Source organism: Neolamprologus multifasciatus, chromosome 2 (genome assembly GCF_963576455.1).
Source record: "Neolamprologus multifasciatus chromosome 2, fNeoMul1.2, whole genome shotgun sequence".
NCBI classification, from domain to species: Eukaryota; Metazoa; Chordata; class Actinopteri; order Cichliformes; family Cichlidae; genus Neolamprologus; species Neolamprologus multifasciatus.
Genome location: NC_140440.1, coordinates 35,537,494 through 35,555,300, shown reverse-complemented (window position 1 = coordinate 35,555,300; position 17,807 = coordinate 35,537,494). Strand labels below are relative to the sequence as shown.

The 17,807-nt window shown below is 38.4% G+C and overlaps 1 protein-coding gene across 5 annotated transcripts in view; it reads left to right on the top strand.

The window, feature by feature from the left end:
• Positions 1-2,677: 2,677 nt before the first annotated feature.
• The window catches only part of enox2 (ecto-NOX disulfide-thiol exchanger 2), a 209,557-nt gene continuing 194,427 nt past the window's right edge, over positions 2,678-17,807 (top strand). For 2 of the 5 annotated variants that reach the window (XM_085130908.1, XM_085130899.1), the window contains exon 1: positions 2,679-2,865. The gene's annotated coding sequence lies outside the window, so the exon portion shown is untranslated. Of the gene's footprint in view, positions 2,866-17,807 lie in introns of all 5 variants that reach the window. The other 3 variants (XM_085130864.1, XM_085130856.1, XM_085130882.1) reach the window with 2 other exon arrangements.

Below are 17,807 nucleotides of genomic sequence, written 5' to 3'. Positions count from 1 at the left end.
AATCGAGACATTTAGCAGATAACTCTGTCATCTTTCAATGAGGGTGCACTTTAAGTGGTGTGCAAGTGACAAGAATCAGGTTTGAGCTTTTTTGTTGTTAAAGATTAGGATGAAGACAAAATAAGCCTTGCAAATCCCAGGCTCTGATACCACAAGGACAAAATGACGAATGATGACAGCAAATAAACCTGTGACGAACCAGAATGAGTCCAGCTTGTCATTCACAGTAGCTTAGAGAGGAACGTTTTGATTTGGTGGAGAAAATAGTGATGTGACTTACTTAAAGAGGGCCAATACATCTATGTAGAAATACTCTATTTAACATCAAAGTGTTCAGTTTGAGACGCATACTGCTGTCATATGAAAAAATGTTTTCATGAGCTCTTGCAGTCCTTTAAAAAACAAGGTACACCTGTATTGGGTCCAGTTTAATCCAGGGTTTAGTTTCTAAAGGGTCATAAGATGATATAACTGATTACAATAAAGTTCTGCTATACACCATTTGTATTCTGTGTGTGGACTAATGAGTTATTTATTTATTTACAGTGTTACCTCTTTGCACAATAGAACTTTAAAGGTGAAATCACATGGAAGAAATCATGAAAACATAAAGACACCTAAACATCACAAGGAGTCCCCGACAACCCTTAGAAACTGTGAAGCACGGGTATAACTCAAATTAATAAAGTTTGTTTAGTGTATTAAAAATGCTTTAATAGAAAAAAATAAAATGCAATTACTCAACTAATGTACCACATAACTCAGTAAATGTGCTTGCTTTTGACCACCTCACTTCCAGTTTTTGTTTTTGCAAAAACAGACTTTTATGTATGCTTCAGGATTTTTTGAATAAGTAAATGTGGCAGAGGTGGCTACACATATTCGTTCTAATTCCAGAGAATAACTGGCCTCTGCAAGGATAACTCATTCAACTTTAAATTTCATCAAGCCCATCTGCATAATGGTTGGGTATTAATTTGAATTGGAATTTAAAGTGGATCTATTAAGTAGCCACAAATGAATAACAGCAGCTTAAGGAGATGATAACGACTTCTGAAAAATGCACCAGATGGACAGATCTGTCTTTAAAATAAAAAGGAACAGATAAAAAAGATTTGTGGACCCAACTTTAGGAGCTTAGAATTATACATATTTTTGCCTAATTAAAAGAAAATCCATCCAAGACATAAAACGAAGACAAAATTCAGTCCATCAATCCTTTTCTGGAGGTTCTGGGAACACTGCCTGAATAATAAATATATAATAAATATAGACTTTGATAGCTTGAAGCTCTATATAACAAAGAAAAAGCTATATGGCATTCTTGAAATTCTGCCTTAAAATAATTTATAGCACGCACGTCAATGCATCCTGGATCACAGCACATTACGCAATATTGATAAGAATCCAGCTATTTGCATATTCTTATCCCCTATTACTGAACAAATACAAAAAACATAACTAAAGCACAAATAGAATTGTCATCTAATAACAAACAAGATTATAATCCACTTGAGGAGTACTTTTACATAATTCATTTGCATATTTAACAATTAAGTCAAGAACAAAAAAGTCTGCAAAAACAGACGATTGTCCTATTGTTGTCAAAATGTTGCTTTAAAGCATTTTCTAATCTGCCAGGTGTAATTCTGTTACACAACAATTAATGCTTTTATAAAGCCATATGATTGCATTCTAATTCTGTTTATGTGAACTCCTCTTTGCGTGGTTAAACTCCCAAGCAAATATAATTAGAAAATGCAGGCCATGTTAGTGAAAATCTAAGGGCCATTCCACAGCTTCAGTACATTTTCTGCCCCCCCCCCCCCCCCCCCACCATAAATCTGAAAAGTAATCTGTGCACAAAATACTAAGATAAATTGCACTTATCATAGGACAAGATGGAACAAGATGGAAACCTAGTTGCTGAAAACGTGGTTACAAAATATCATTCAAATAAATACATTTTTAAAAAAGAAAAAAGTTTTTTTTCTTGTTCCAAATTCTTGACTAAATGCATTTCAAATTAAAATACGTTATGAATCTACGTTTTGGTTGGTTTTGTTATTATGTATGTATGTATATGGAGCAAGCAATAATTACAAACACGTGTTGAGAACATATTGAATATTATTAGTCTTATTATATTATTATATATTACACATTTATGTCATAGCCTTGTGCAGCCCTATAATGTTATTGGTACTATTTTAAAATTTTCATATGAATATTGTATCTGAGTAAACATCTGATAATAAATACTGAAATTAAAAACACGTATGACTACTGAAAGTTGATCAAAGTAGATTTCCAAAGTTTTTTAAATTAATATAACTATTTAGAATGAGAGTGATTATCATTAACTTAATGGTCAGGAACTTATTAAGCTCAATTCTGATTTTTAAAGGATTAAAATTTTTTTATTGATTTATTTGTTTATTTGTTTGTTTTTAACCTAAATTGTCCTTCAGTTGCAGGACAATCTAGGCTAAATACGTCTTTACTTTTAAAAACAGTTTTGAAGGAGCGCTTAACTCGCCAAAAGAACATTATATAACAATGCAGGCACCTTTTAACAGTTTAAAGTCTTTGGTGTGCTCTTATTTTGACGGGACACTCTCCCCTGACGCTCAGCTGCAAAACGAAACCTTCCAAAACACTAAACGTCAACGAAAAGCACGTGTCGACCTCCCGCTTGCCGTACTTGGCTCCGCCATTGTTTGACAGGTCTCGTTGCTAACCAGAGGCTTTCCTGGTTACCAACTCAACAACACCAAAAGAAAGAAACTTCCAAGCCTTCCATGGCTTCATAGAAAGCTTTTCGACAACACAGAAAGCATGGAAGAGGACAAACGCCTTAGACAGGTACTTTATACTTTCTTCCTCATTTTCTCTTTCACTCCACCGGTGCTAACTTCCGACATCAGTAGTTCGTGTTAGCTTCTGTTTTGGAAGTTCACAGCGAAGCACAGAATGTGTTTTGAAACGCACAGAGCACTTTATTATCTGAAGCCACGCTTTTGTTTCACACTGGTAGAGTAAACTCGTTAAGTTGGCTGACTTTGCCACTTATGAACTGGGTTGACTTGGTATTTAATCGAGCTGTGTGGAAGCGTAATGTTTTAAAGCGTCTTTGGAGCATCAGCGCGGGAAGTCCAACCGCTAAGTCTGTTTCACAGTGAAATACGAGTCAGTCATACTGCTGCTGAGTCCTGAACGCAAAGCGTGTGCCATAAAAATGTTCCTCTCCACGCCAAATAAGCGCTGGAGGCGGAGCGAATAATAGTCTTGTAATAGTCAAAACCATTTACTGTGATTTGCAGCGGTGCTCAGGAAGTTATTTTGGGTGCAGAGAACAGTTTAGTAAAGCCTGCAGGTAGGGAGACTTGCTGTTTGTTTTTCTTTACTGGTACCTCATCTCCTGTCTCCGTAAATTAAAGCAAAACTGTCCCACAATAAAATACTGGGCATACTTGATTACGATAGTAAGTACTTAGATTGAAGTGTTTTTGTGTTAAATGCCACCATTGCTAAAGCAACTTTCATTTTGGAAAAGCATGGGAAGTTTGACTGGCATGTTGCTTGAGTAAGGTTTCATTAAGATTTGTCTTTTATCTTTTATCTTTTATTTTTTACTTGTCAATTACGTGTTATTTCTATAGCACCAGTTCTGAACAGTCACCTCAAGGTGCTTTATATTGTAGGGTAAATATGTGAAAGAAACCCTCATCAGACGCCCCCCTATGAGCACACACTTGGTGGCAGTGAGAAGGGAAAAAAATGAAGAACAGTTAAAGTTGGGTCCTTTTAACAGGAAGAAACCTTCAGCAGAACCAGGGTGAGGCAGCCGTTTTGCTTTGGGTGTTTTGGGGTTGAGGAGAAAGATGAGAGAGCAGAGAAAGACAGGACAACAGGCAAAGAGAGGGTCAGAGGTTAGTAATTAGCTATGATTAAATGCAGCGGTGGTGTATAAACACATAGAAAGTGAAATGTGAAACAAAAAAGAAGACTAAAGAAATGTTCAGTACATTATGGGAGGCACTCCAGCACTCTAATGCAGCATAACTCTGGAGGGTTCAGGGTCAACTGATCCAGCCCCGGCTATAAGATTTATCATAAAGGAAAGTGTTTGTCTCCTGAATTCAAACTGGGTTTCACATGAGAGGGGCCGGGTGGCTGACTGCTCTGTTTCTCGTTCTACCTTTAAAAACTATGAACCAAAAGTAAGCCTGCAGTCTGAAAGGGAAGTGCTCTCTTAGAATAATAAGGTACTATGAAGTCTTTGAGGTGTGGTAGGGCCTGATTAATCAAGATTTTGAATGTGAGGAGAAAGATTTTAAATTCAGTTCTGGATTTAACAGAGCGCCAATGAAGAGAAGCTAATATGGGAAAATATGGTCTCGTTTCAGTCCTAGTTAGTATTCTCTCTGCAATACATTGAATACATTCATTGCAAGCAGGTGGTCAAAGAGTGTAGCCAGAACTGTACCAATGAAACTGTACAGAAATTACAGATGTGTTATTGCCATGGTTATCCATAATCAGTAACTGTGATGCAGCCAAATTTCTATAAAAGGCTATATTCTGACCATAACTAGTCCTTATGGTCTCTTTAAATTTTGTATTATTTCCTTATATTCCTTTGCTGTTTCTCTGTGCTGTAAAGCCTCGGGATAATAACAGTTTAACTTGGCAACTGATCTATAAGAGAACTTATAGAAAAAGCAAACAGCTGCTCTTTGTTTGTAGAAATTAAGGAAACTTGTGTGGGCACTATGCAGCAAAACAGCTTTGTCTGCTGTGTGATTGAAATGGAAAATCAGAATCAACGTTGTGGTATTTATCTTAAGTGGCCAGGTATTGCTCGTAAGTGGTGAGGTTATCTCTAAAAATGTGGAGGATCATTACCTGAGAAGGCTCTACAAATACATTAATTTCCAGAGGTTCATGTTGAGGTGCATTTCTTTAGAGAGATTTGAAGGATTACTGAGTCATTAATGGTAACCTAATGCCAGTGATATAAGGGGTGTCACACAGGTCTGAACATCCAAGTCCAATAATGAGCTAAAGTATGGCTTCACAGGTATAATCCTAAATCTCAACTCCCTATTTTGCTAAGAGAGGCACCGCTGATAGAAAAGGTTAATCCTCCCTTTGATTAAAACTGGAGGATGCCATTTGTTCTGGCCCCGTTGTCAGAAATACAACCCGAATCTGGGCAAGAGATGTGACGTTTGAGGTGCTTTAAGCATTTAAGAAAACCAGTTAATTTAGGTAAAAGCAAGGTGACATGGGATTTAGACCTACTGCAGAGGTTTAATTCTGTTTTTGAACGTTATGCACTTCCTGTTATGCTGTGTGGACTTTTCAAATGAAAATGGGTGATTCCTTAAACCAAGTGACTAGTTAGTAACTAACTAGGTAATTCTTTCATTAAAAGGAAAATTAGTAATCAAGAGTGATAGCACAAACAAAAGCACAATCTGATGTGCTGAAAATGCTGCAGGGTTATAACTACTGTTTATTTTTAGCTTATTATTCCAGGTGTTTTTTAGTTTGAAGTATTAAATACTGGGAAACAGTGAAAAATTAGCTTTGTCATTTTGTGTTTTCTACAAACAAGTTTTCCTGGATTTTTTCACACTATATTGCCAAAGGTATTTGTTTGTCTGCCTTCAGACGCATGTGAGCTTGACATCCTGTTCTTAATCCATCAGATTTAATATGATGTCGATCCACCCTTTGCAAGTATGACAGCTTCAGTTCATCTGGAAAGGCTTTCCACAAGGTTTAGGAGTGTTTTTATGGAAATTTGGTGGTTGCAAGGGTGTGTAGCTGACTGGTTATTCCCAAGTCTGGTGTGACTGAGGAATAGCCAAGAAACTAGGTTCAGTATGACTGAATAATCAATAAATAAAGTCATTAGGTATTTAAATGTTTAGGTCTTGCTCCTGTTAATCCACTTTTGTTTTATCATCTTATAAATATTGGTCAGTTTTTGAGGATACTGTAGCTCAAACTGCTTGCGACCTCCGTTTACACCATGAGCTTTAATTCTGTGACATTTTTGGATTTAGTAAATTACAGGGAGAGACACATTTCCTTATTTAAGCTCTTCTTGTAGTGTGTTTACCATGTGAAGGATTAGGTTCAGGAGTTTACCCATCTCCTTCTACTTGGGCCAGATTTATATAAGCAGTGTTGTGGACTGCAGGACCAAGATGTAATAAGGGTGTCAATATTCGTCATGTCAGCAAGTTGTGCTTCATTAATCTGTCTGATTGATCCAGCATCCATGTGGTTCAGTGACCTTGGTCTGCACAAATAAGAAGTGCACCCTCGCTGGTGTTACCTGATCTACCGCTCTGCTGATGGGCTTCTGTGTGAGTTATTGAAAGCACAGGACAGAGACTTATGTGGACACCACGTCCACGAGAGTGATGGGAACTCTCCAAGCTGAGGAGGCCTTTTGTTACATTTCATGATATCATGACTGTAGCAGCAGGATGGACCTAATAGACTTGTTTGAACTAATGAAGGTTGAAGAACTGAGAAAATACTTGGGGACTGTGGAGAAATTTGACCTTAGATGAGGTCAAGGGGGTTGGTCTTAGGAGACATCTCTTAGAGCAGTGGTTCCCAAACTTTTTTTGCTGGGCCCCCCTTGTTTTACAAGAAAAATGTTCGCGCCCCCCCTCGCGCGCGCGCACGCACGAACACATCCTCCAACCACAGACGCCCATATTTTGCTCCATTGCGGTTTATTTCACACCTCAAACATTTAGTAAACAATTAAGCAAATACAAGTAATCTGCAATAAATGACAGGTAGTAAGAAAATAAACTACTAACTCTTTTACGCTACGTCCACACCTACACGGGTATTTTTGAACACGCAGCTGTTTCGTCCACGTAAACGGCGTTTCGAATCACCGAGAACAGAGATTTTTTAAAACTCCTTTTTTGTGGTTACGTGTGGACGAGGAATACAGAGTTCGTCACGCAATGTCAAAGGTATGTGCCTTTTTTCACGTCACGCTGTGACGTTATTGTTTACATGAGATGAATTGCAGAATGGCAGATAGAGACGAAATACTGTTAATCTGACTATCTGCAGGTTTTACACGCTTACATATACACGCAGTTACTGTCCCTCCATTTACAAAGGCAGAGGCCTCGCGGTGTAATTATTTTACATGTAGTTGTTGTTTTTTTCCTGTGTAATAATATTCAACATTGCTATCAATACATTTTTCAAAAAATCCCTCTGAAATATGGGTTCAAAAACATAAACAACTGTTGGATGCTGTTTGTCCGTGATTTGAACCGGGGAACAAATTGTGGCAGGATGAGCCTGTTATTTGTATCCCACTGTAACTTTACTGTATAAAGAGCAAACGTCTCCAAAATGTCAGGAGTAGTTAGTCATTACAACAAGTGTTTGTGAACTACAAATCAAGAATGTAGGATCCTGTTTGTCCGTGATTTAAACAGCCCAGCGCTGCTCCCAACAAAGGGAAAACCAATCCTGCAGGGAGACCTACCTCGGCACTTGTGCAGGTGAAGCCAAAGGGAAGATATGCTTCACCATAGAATGAAGTTGGTTTGGAAACATATTCAGCTATGCTTCATCTCCTGCTTTGCGTTCGTGTGGGCGCCCGTGCTAGCAGTGTCCAAGCGTTGTTGTTGTTTTTTTTTTCCCTTTTTATGCCGCGCCCCCCCCTGCAATGGCTCTGCGCCCCCCCTAGGGGGCGGGCCCCACACTTTGGGAACGTCTGTCTTAGAGGTTAAATAGGTATAATTGCAGCTGCTATGAGATGGATGGTGTCATGCTGTGTAAGCAGAAAATGCTAATCAAGGGCCAGGAGCTAATCCCTTCCTAACTCATTCCTTGGAGATACACAGTTGATTTGGTGGATCGATATAAGTGCTGTGACTCAATGAATGGAATTAAGTGTTAGCCAGACTGGACTCATACAACATGCTAAATTAGTTTTGCTTTAAAAATATTTTAGATGTTCCAGGTGGGCTTCTCTTAGTAGAGAAGTCACAACATACACATACTTTGTTACTGTACTTAAGTAGAATTTTCAGGTATCTTTATTTTTCTGAAAACTTTTTACTTTTGCTCTCTTACATTTTCAAAACAGGCTCATTACTTTGGGCTAAACAGTATCATTCATACCGTTTATGTTCAGGTGTTAAAGTTGGCTGGAGTGAGTGCAGGTGTCCATATGCTGCGTTCGCAGCACTTCAGAATCTAGCTACTGCTACAGAGCAGGAGGAAGCATTGGGGGGTTGTTGTTGTTGTTGTTGTTGTTGTTGTTGTTGTTGTTGTTGTTGTTGTTGTTGTTGTTGTTGTTGTTGTTGTTGTTGTTGTTGTTGTTGTTGTTGTTGTTGTTATTATTATTATTATTATTATTATTATTATTATTATTATTATTTGTGATCGTGGCTCAAGAGTTGGGAGTTCGCCTTGTAATCGGAAGGTTGCCGGTTCGAGCCCCGGCTCGGACAGTCTCGGTCGTTGTGTCCTTGGGCAAGACTCTTCACCTGCCGCCTACTGGCGATGCCAGAAGGGCCGATGGTGCGATATGGCAGCCTCGCCTCTGTCAGTCTGCCCCAGGGCAGCTGTGGCTACAACTGTAGCTGCCTCCACCAGTGTGTGAATGGGTGGATGACTGGGTGTGTAAAGTGCTTTGGGGTCCCTAGGGGGGACTAGTAAAAGCGCTATACAAATACAGGCCATTTACCATTTATTTATTTATTTATTTTTAGTGTGAGGTCATTTCAAATTCAACATTTCTATCAGCTCAACATACATCAACAAATACACAATGTGTTTGTGTGCAGATTTCCCAGGGAGGGAAAAGAATGAGAGCTAACTGTATATTCTAGGAGCATTTCATTTGACTTTGTTTTTGCGAGGTCTTTTTCTTTATATATACAAATGAAGTAAAAAGCTAACAGTCATCTTTTTTTTTACTGAATGTGCTTTTGTCTGCACTACATTTCAGATCTGTCAGCTCAGTTAAAGTTGGATGTTTGGATGTTAGGTAAGGTGACCCTGGCTGCTTGTTACAGAGGCAAGCTTGAATAAAAATGCTGTAACCTTACTTTTGAAGTCAGAAGACTGTTCTGCATGCAAATGTAGGTTAGTTTTCCAGTTGCGGATTAAGCTTTGCCAGTTCATAATATGATCTTGTACTTTCAAAAGAGATTAAAAATGGTGCTTTGTGTTGTGTTTTGTGCTCTGTTTAGGTAGGCCACACAGAAGCACAGAAACCAGGTCTTTTTTCAGGAGCCGCTTTTGGATTTAGAGCTACCTCTTTTTAAAAAGAGTCATAACTTTGCATCCATTCATTCAATTTAGGGAAATATCTAATAATAAAATTCAGGCGTATTCAATGTGTTGATATCTATATTTTTGCCAGGCACTATTTCATTTATATTGTTCTAGACAGTGTGCGTTTGTGTTTGTGCTGATAAAGGTTAAACAGTGGGGTTATTTAACTGGCACACGAGTTAAAACCATGTCTACAAGACATCCAGTGTCTAACATTAGATATCTTGTATAAAAAATAAAAACATATCTTGTATAATATCTGAAGACAGGAGTGTTTGTCTAAAACTGCTGTAGCAGAGAGATTTGGACAGGATTTCTGACAGCCTCTCTACTTTGCTTGGATAAAATATTGATGTTTATTTCCTCTTTTCTTTTTCTTTCGTTTATTTCGACACCGCAGCCTGGAAAAAAAACATGTCTGCAATTTCCGTCCACAGCGCTAATTCATTTTATTAAAATGCGTTACCATAACAGCGCACCCACTTTCCACCATATGGTCAATATTTTCATTACATGAAATTACTGTGAGTGGTGGGCAGTCCCTCTGTTTTCAGAGCCCACGTATGAGCTGTGTGTCATGTCCTTGATTATCAGTGTGCAGCGTTAGAGTTGCTGAAAGCTTGTTTAGGAATATTAATGAGGTATACAGGTTTAGATGGCCTCAGGCGATTTGATTAAATGTAAAACTGTAGAAAAAAAAAATGTCTGAGTGCTTTGTAGCCAACTGTCAGTCACAAACTAACCAGACAGTACAAGTGCAGCACAGCTCTGCTGTTGTAAAACATGAAAATGAGCTTCAGGATTTTGTTCAAGCTGAGAAGAGAGGCTGTCAGAAATTCTGTCCAAACATCTCTGCAATTCCAGACTAACACAAACACTTTTTTTTTGCATAGAAACAACCACTGTGGCAGCCAGCAGAAAGGTTTTAACCTTACTCAGAGGGAAACAACCATGTTAATTCATTTAAACATAATTTAATAGCATCTTTGGTCATCTGTTTAAAAAAAAGTAACAGTGACTCTAACTGTATGCAGACTAGATATCCACTGAAGCAAAATGCTGTATACTGCTTTTAACCATGAATATCTTTGATTCACTTAATTTACACATCCAGTAAATTAATTGACTGTTTAAGAGTTTATTTGCATATCCATGCAATACTTATATATAATACTTATGTTATGCTTACCTCATGAGCTAACATTTTTGCTATTGTGCATCTGACTAACATCAGCAGATCTTCCCGTTATATCCTTAGAGGTGTCATAAATGCTGCTTATGTTACTTAAATGATGCTTACTAGTGTTGCGTGCCTTCATTTGCTATTCGTTATTTATTCGAATTTAAGACTGTGCCCTCACTGTTTCATAGCCTCCCGTGTGCCCCAGCACTATTTTGATTCCATCTGCAAAATCTGTCTGACTAGTCTTTTCTGCCCAAGGCCATAATACTAAACTTAGCTCACCATGTTGAGAATATTTTCCATGTTTTGAAGCAAATTGTTTTTGTCCCACTTGGGGTGAGAAAAGGTGACATTTCTCATTATGAGGTCTTTCATTTAGCCTCAGGGGAATTTGGCAGCTGGATAAGAAGAGGCTGGCGATGACGAGGCGTCATCTCAGCGAATCAATAAACCTGTGTGCGTTTTGGGTCTGTGCATAAAGTACCAGTCTGTTGTGAAATACCTAAAGTGAGTAAATAGTGAAAACTGGTAATAGAAGAGCACGATAATAAATTAAACTACTGTTTAATTTAACTATGTACATATCTTGCATAGTATAAGTAGTGTATGTCTTTCTCTTGTCAAGCTTGAATGAGATTTACAGATGAGGACAAAATTAATTGCCTCCAAATAAAATTTGAAGTTTTTATCAAAATGTTCTCAACTTTAATTCTGCTGGACAGGCTTAAGGTTTAAGAGTGTGTTTATGGGAAATAACCTGCCCTTCCTCACAGTATCGTCTTGTGAGGTCAGACGCTGACCTCAGACACATTGGACAAGAAAGCCTGGCTCTCGGTCCTCGCTCCTATTCATCCCAGAGGTGTTCGGTCGGGTCATCTGTGCAGGCCAGTCAGGTTCTTCCTCATCACACTCAGTTAGCCATTCTTTATGGATGTCCACTGGTGTGCAGTTATGTTGGAACAGGAAGGCGCCATCCTCAAAATGTTCCCACAAAGTTGGGAGCATGAAATAGTCCAAAATGGCTCGGTATGCTGAACCATTACGAGTTCCTTTTACTCAAACGAAGGATCAGAAGCCAACTTCTGAAAAACAGCCCCACACCAAATCCTCCCCTCTTCCAAAGTTTACACTACTCGCCAGACAACTAATCTTCTCCTGCCAAAAACGGACAGAGAAGCATTATTCATCAATCAAGAGAAACATGTCTCCACTGTGTTGGAGTCCATTAGCAGTGTGCTTTACCAGCACCGTCTGACTTTGTATTGCGCTTGGTGATGTAAGGCTTGAATGCAGCTGCTTGGTTATGGAAACCCATTCAGTGAAGCTCCATGTTTGTTTTTGTAGAAGCAGTTTGCATAGCTACTTTCTTTATTTTATAAACCTGTGGCCATGGAAGTAATTGAAATCTGGATGATTTGAATGGTCGAGTGAATACTTTTGGCAGTGGATGTTTGGAGAAAGCAGGAAGAGGCAAACAACTGATTGTCCCCATAGTGAAACACGGTGGTGGGAGTATTATGCTGAGGGGATGGAGGGAAAAAAACACGACGAAAGAAGAATATGTGAAGATTTTTCAAGAAAACCTTAAGCAGTAAACAGCCAGTGTTGGTCAAGTTATTTGAAAAAAGTAATCACTAACTAATTACTGATTACTTCCCCCCAAAAGTAATCCCGTTACTTTACTGATTACTTATTTTCAAAAGTAATTAGTTACTTAGTTACTTAGTTACTTTTTAAAAACACGATTTACAGCCTGAATAGGTGATAAAGTGATAGATCTTTCAGCCCAATTCTACTTTTTCTGCATAATCATCATACAAAATGTAATCAAATGGAAAAGTCTCTTTTTAAAACTTGATTTATTAGTTTTAATCTTTTAACTTTATGCATCAAGCAAAAATTTAATTATCTGCAACATTCTCTGACTGGAAGAAATTAGTTTAACATTTAAACCTATTTTCTGCACATTCCAGCACATAAAATAAAATATTTTGTGTGTTTACACTCAGTCTTTCAAATAGATGCAAGTAAAACACAGCAGAAAATAAATAAAGTCAAAGACTAGCGGTCCTGTTGCTCTATTTTCACCTGTAAAGCAGGAGTGGGGTAGGCGGAGGTTTACCCTGGTGCAGGTGAGCAGCGGTCAGTGGAAGAATCCGCGAGTTTCTCTGTGAGTTTCCCATTACGTCGTAGCTACTCGGTGCTTGTTTGGAAGTTTAGGGTTTTTTTCGCTGTAAAAAGAAGTTTTCTTCCCACGCACAACGGACACTAATGTTTTTGTCACTTTTTATGGAATCAAACTCAAAGTAAGGTCAGTACTTCCACGCTTTAAACGCTGCACGCTCATACTCTCTCTGCACTCGATATATGATCCATTGTTGATCTGCACACAGCTGTTGTCACGAACGTCGCACTCGCTTACGTCACTGTCATGAGACATTCTCGCAAAAAAATCACGGTTTTAGTAACGCAGTAACGCAGCGTTCCTACGGGAAAGTAACAGTAATCTAATTCCCCTTTTTGCAATAGTATTCCCGTACTTTACTCATTACTTGAAAAAAGTAATCGGATTACAATAACGTGTTACTTGTAACGCGTTATTGGGCAGAGATTACTGCCCATCGCTGTAAACAGCAAAACTGGATGTGAGTCGCCACTTTGTCTTCCAGCATGACCCAAAACATACGACACCCTGATGTGAATCTTGTTTAAAGTTTGTGGGGTTAACTCAAGACCAAAGTCTAGACCAGAAGACTTTTAAATCTATAGGAGGCTGAAAGATTTGGGCTGGGATTGATCAGGAGATGTGTGCAAGAATTGTTGAAAACTACAACAAATGACTGCGGGCTGTTATCCAGCAAAAAGGATACACAATTGTTTTTTTTGGGTTTTTTTTGTGAAATAATTGTTTTTTCTGTATGCAAAGTAAAATAATGTCAAGCATCAGAAATAAAGTTAGGACGTTTAGAAAAGAGGTGCTAAAAAATTGATTGCTCTGTTTAACGGAACTTGGGAAATACTTATTTGTGTTTTCTTATGTAACAGAACTGCAGAGTTCACATTTAAATATTTATGTACTTTAGCCATGTGCATTTTTAATATGTAGCAGATGCTAGTTATCTAAAATACAGACTCTTTTGTCTTCTAAACTGAAATGAAATGGAGTTGCTGACAAATCCTTGAAACTCTATATTTTAATGCAGAGAGCAAAGTTTGTTTTTTTAATTTTAACTTCTGTGCAAAGAACACTTTGTATAATTAACACTGTGGTCATAATTAACATATTATCTTATATATAATATATCTGTCTGTCTGTATGTCTGTATGTAAACCGAACTATGAATTTTGCGTATCGTTGCACCCCTGATGTATACATATATGTATATCGATTTATCTACAAGGTGCCAGACGCTGTGACAGCACGGAAGCATTTGACACCCAAGTAATGCATAAATAATTAAAATGAGAAAACATCAGATACACAAGAAGATCATAAGCAGTTGTGAAAGCATTGTGAGGATGGGACAGGTTAAAAAACATTTGAATTGAGGTGGATGAACTACTACGTCACTGACGTTCTGTTTCTGATTTGAAGTTTGTGCACTGCAGGGATATGATGAGGGCAAAGATGAAGACATTTAGTTGGCATAGTAACTTTAATTATAGTCACCTCCCTTGTAGCAATCTTGTGTTGCTGTCTGCTCCACTTCATTCAAATTGCTGTTAAAAATAAATCAGTTTCTTAACTTCAAACATCACCTACTTTTTCACTGCTAAAATAAACTAGCTTAAATGACAGTATGGGAGCATATGCTGTAAGCTTCCCAGGAGGATTTGAAAATAGAGCAGTGACCTCAGCCATACTCCATCTGCAACCTGGGATATGCTGTAGGCCTACACAAGTATGTAGCATAGGAGATAAATGCAAATTTAGCAATAGGAATGCAATGCAGGAACAGGTTAAATGTATGCTTTGGTGTTACTTTCACTGCATTGCTTATGGCTTGATAACTGGTTCCACAGACCTGCTGTACACAGCCAATACCTCTTTCCTCCGGCACACTGCATCGCTGTTGAAATTGGTCTAACCATCTCAGGACAATGCACTTTATCACTCCCCGTGGTTAGTCATTTAGGCTATATGGATTCCAGCTTTAGGCTAAATCTTCTCAGCACATCTCAATGGATACTGATCTTATGTGAAGTCTCCAAAAGGTGTGAAGTAAATTAATTTCATACCCGAGTAAGTCTGGAAGCTGCAATGACATTGACAAGTAGAGAGGTGCTGGATGTACTTTACAGTTAATCCAGCACAGGAAATAGTCGTGTGTTTATTATATCTCTATATAGATGATATATTTTCAGATATCAGACGTGCATGACTTTTGTAATTTATGAGCTGAACACTTTTGTTTTGCACCGATTACCTGATCATCTATGAATGACCTCCGAGTGGGCCGTCCTTCTGGGCAGACCAATTACTTGCACAAATGGCATGTTTTTCATAAAGATGAAAGCCACACTTTTAATCAGCCACTGCTGATGATAGGCAATAATCTTACTGATTGCACTAAATTTTCAGTTGTAGTGATGAGCTGTGAGGACTTTGATTATAGCAAAAAAGTGGTCACAACATCATTGCATACTTTATCCGTGCAGTATGAATGACATCTACAGATTTCACGCTATGAAAATTCAATTTCCAAGCCCTCGCCTTGCCTGTGTTCTTGGTTTTGTCTTAATTTTTTCAGTTTTATCTGAGCTTTTTTGTGGGATTTATGGAGTGCAACATATTAAATAAACCTATTTATTTACCTCTGCTAGCATCCTGTAATAAAATATATGTAGGAGGCTGACAGCCAGACATATTCGACACACACTAGAGCTTCAAATCACTGTACAACTGCAATGCAATCTTACCCTGCTAGATTTTGTAAAGACAGGCTCGGCCCTGTCACTGCAACTTTTTGATGAATGATGGCATCTGATTAGTCGCCAAGAGATCTGAAATGACTCCATCTCTAAAGCCAGGAAACAATTCTGACAAAGCGCTGTCTGAAGCAGCCAGACGTCTGGATTAAGGTGCAAAAGGATTTGACTAGCTTTTGTTTTCAGTCGGAGCAAGTGCTAGAATCTGATATATAAACTTTCTAATGTTAGCGTTTTAACTTTTTCTTGGGAGATAGTTTGTAGTCATGTTTTCTTTATCCATCTTATAAATATATGAAAATATATTTCAAACTTAGAAGGAATTTTCTGAGTCAGACTTGTATATATATTTAATCTAAAAATATATAAATAGAGGTTAGCAGGGAGGAGCTGGTGAGTCCATATCCATATTTTAAAACGGTAATTAAACTTAATGAGGAAGTGAATTTATCTGCTTCACAAATATGCAAATGCACAGAGAGACACAGCATCTCTCTTTCAGCACTGACCGGGTGCTTGTATTTGTTTGGAAGATGTGTCCATTGTTCCTTTAACTAGCTAACAGTTAATTCAAAGAATATAGCATAGATTCTTTAATACTAGATCGTCATCCCTCGGAGGTTATGACCTTATAAGCCTGTTGTAAGCTATATTTGCAACTTGTAGTGTGGTTTATGTAGAGGTGGGGGCCTGGCATAGCAGTCTTACAAAGTGGTTTAATGTTACTGTGTCCGTAAAGGAGATTATATCACTTGAAGAAGAGCATAATATGTCTTGTAAAAAGGTGTTAAAGGAAAGTACAGCGTGATGGGAAGCCTTTCTTGAGCTGAATTTGAGAAATGCATTAAGTGAATTAAAAGGTAGCTTTCATCTGCTGAGAGTCAGTGTAATACTGCGTATGTTTGTGTGTGTTGTGGGATCAGTGGTGGTTTTCTCTTCTCTCAACTGATTAAGATGAATATGTCATGAGAAATAACTTTTCATTTCTTCTTCCTGTTACCTATGGCGTACATGCTGTCTGAGCCTTAAAGGCCGACTTCTGTGAGAACTACCACGTGTGATGCTGGCCTTGGTTTACCTGCGAGTCGACTGACAGCTGTTGGAATGAGAATGAGGAGTGGCGCAGACAATTAAAGGGTTGGATTCAGCCTGGCCTGACCTTCTGATCAATGCACTCCTATTTAGAGCTGGCAGGCTAGAGGCTGGGTTTCTTTTCAGACTAATAAAGATGGCACAGAGAGCAGCTCCTAGGGTAGCCTGCCAATACTTTTAACACCCTCATTGATTCTCATTACTGTTAATGGTTTCTTTGCTAGTGAGAGTCGGATGTTGAGCGGGTGTGGGTGGACTTGGGTGTAGTTGGAGATTTGGTAAGGAGTCATCACATTATAGCAGTACTGAGAAAGTGCGTTGGCTCCTTGTAATACAATGAGTTAAGTCATGATTAGCTCCTAAGCTTCGCTGGAAGTACAGGCGATTCATGGTCAAAACAACATTTTTACGATTATATTCACCTTTATTCAACACGTGTGAGCTGCTGTCCAAATCATTACCTTCTGCTGTCACATTCATGGTCATGGTGGCACTGTTTTCCTGTTGCAGTGTAAATGCTAAAAGGGTCATAGATTTACTCTTAAACCAGCCTACTGATGTAATTGGTCAAAACAAAATCCAAATGTGGTTTCTCTCAGCAGAACAGACACACCAGCATCAACACATTTGTTGTGTTTACGTACAAAACAGCCAAAAACGCCCTAGTTTGATTCAGTCGACTGTAGGAGCTGCTTAGCATTTGTGGTTATACATCAACTCAGTAGTTTAGTCTGGAGATGTCATGACTGTAATGAGACGGCAAGTTGGGGACATGAGAAAGACATGTCAAAATAGGTCGTGGTGCTTTTATTTTCCTACTTTCAAACTACTGGAAATACCTGCAGTGACCTGCAGAGCTGCTGTAGACATTGTAGTAATTCTTTGCCTATATTTTTAAACAACCTTGATTTGATCAGATTCTTATTTATCTTAAGAAATCTACAGTGCAGTGAAAATTATTTCCCTTTTTAACTGGGGTATTGTCTGTGAAGGTTCTCAGTCATCCAGGTCATCGTAGTCAAAGGAGCTTGCAAAGAAAAGCGTCTGGACTTCTTTAAGTTACTTGAAGACGTTTCACCTTCATCCAAGAAGCTTCTTCAGTTCTAAGGTCAAATGGTGGAGAGTCCCAGATATAAACCTAGTGGGAGTATTCAAAGGAGCTTGCAAAGAAAAGCGTCTGGACTTCTTTAAGTTGCTACAAAAGTAGCAACTTCTTTAAGTTGCTACTTTTGTAGCAACTTAAAGAAGTTTAAGTTGA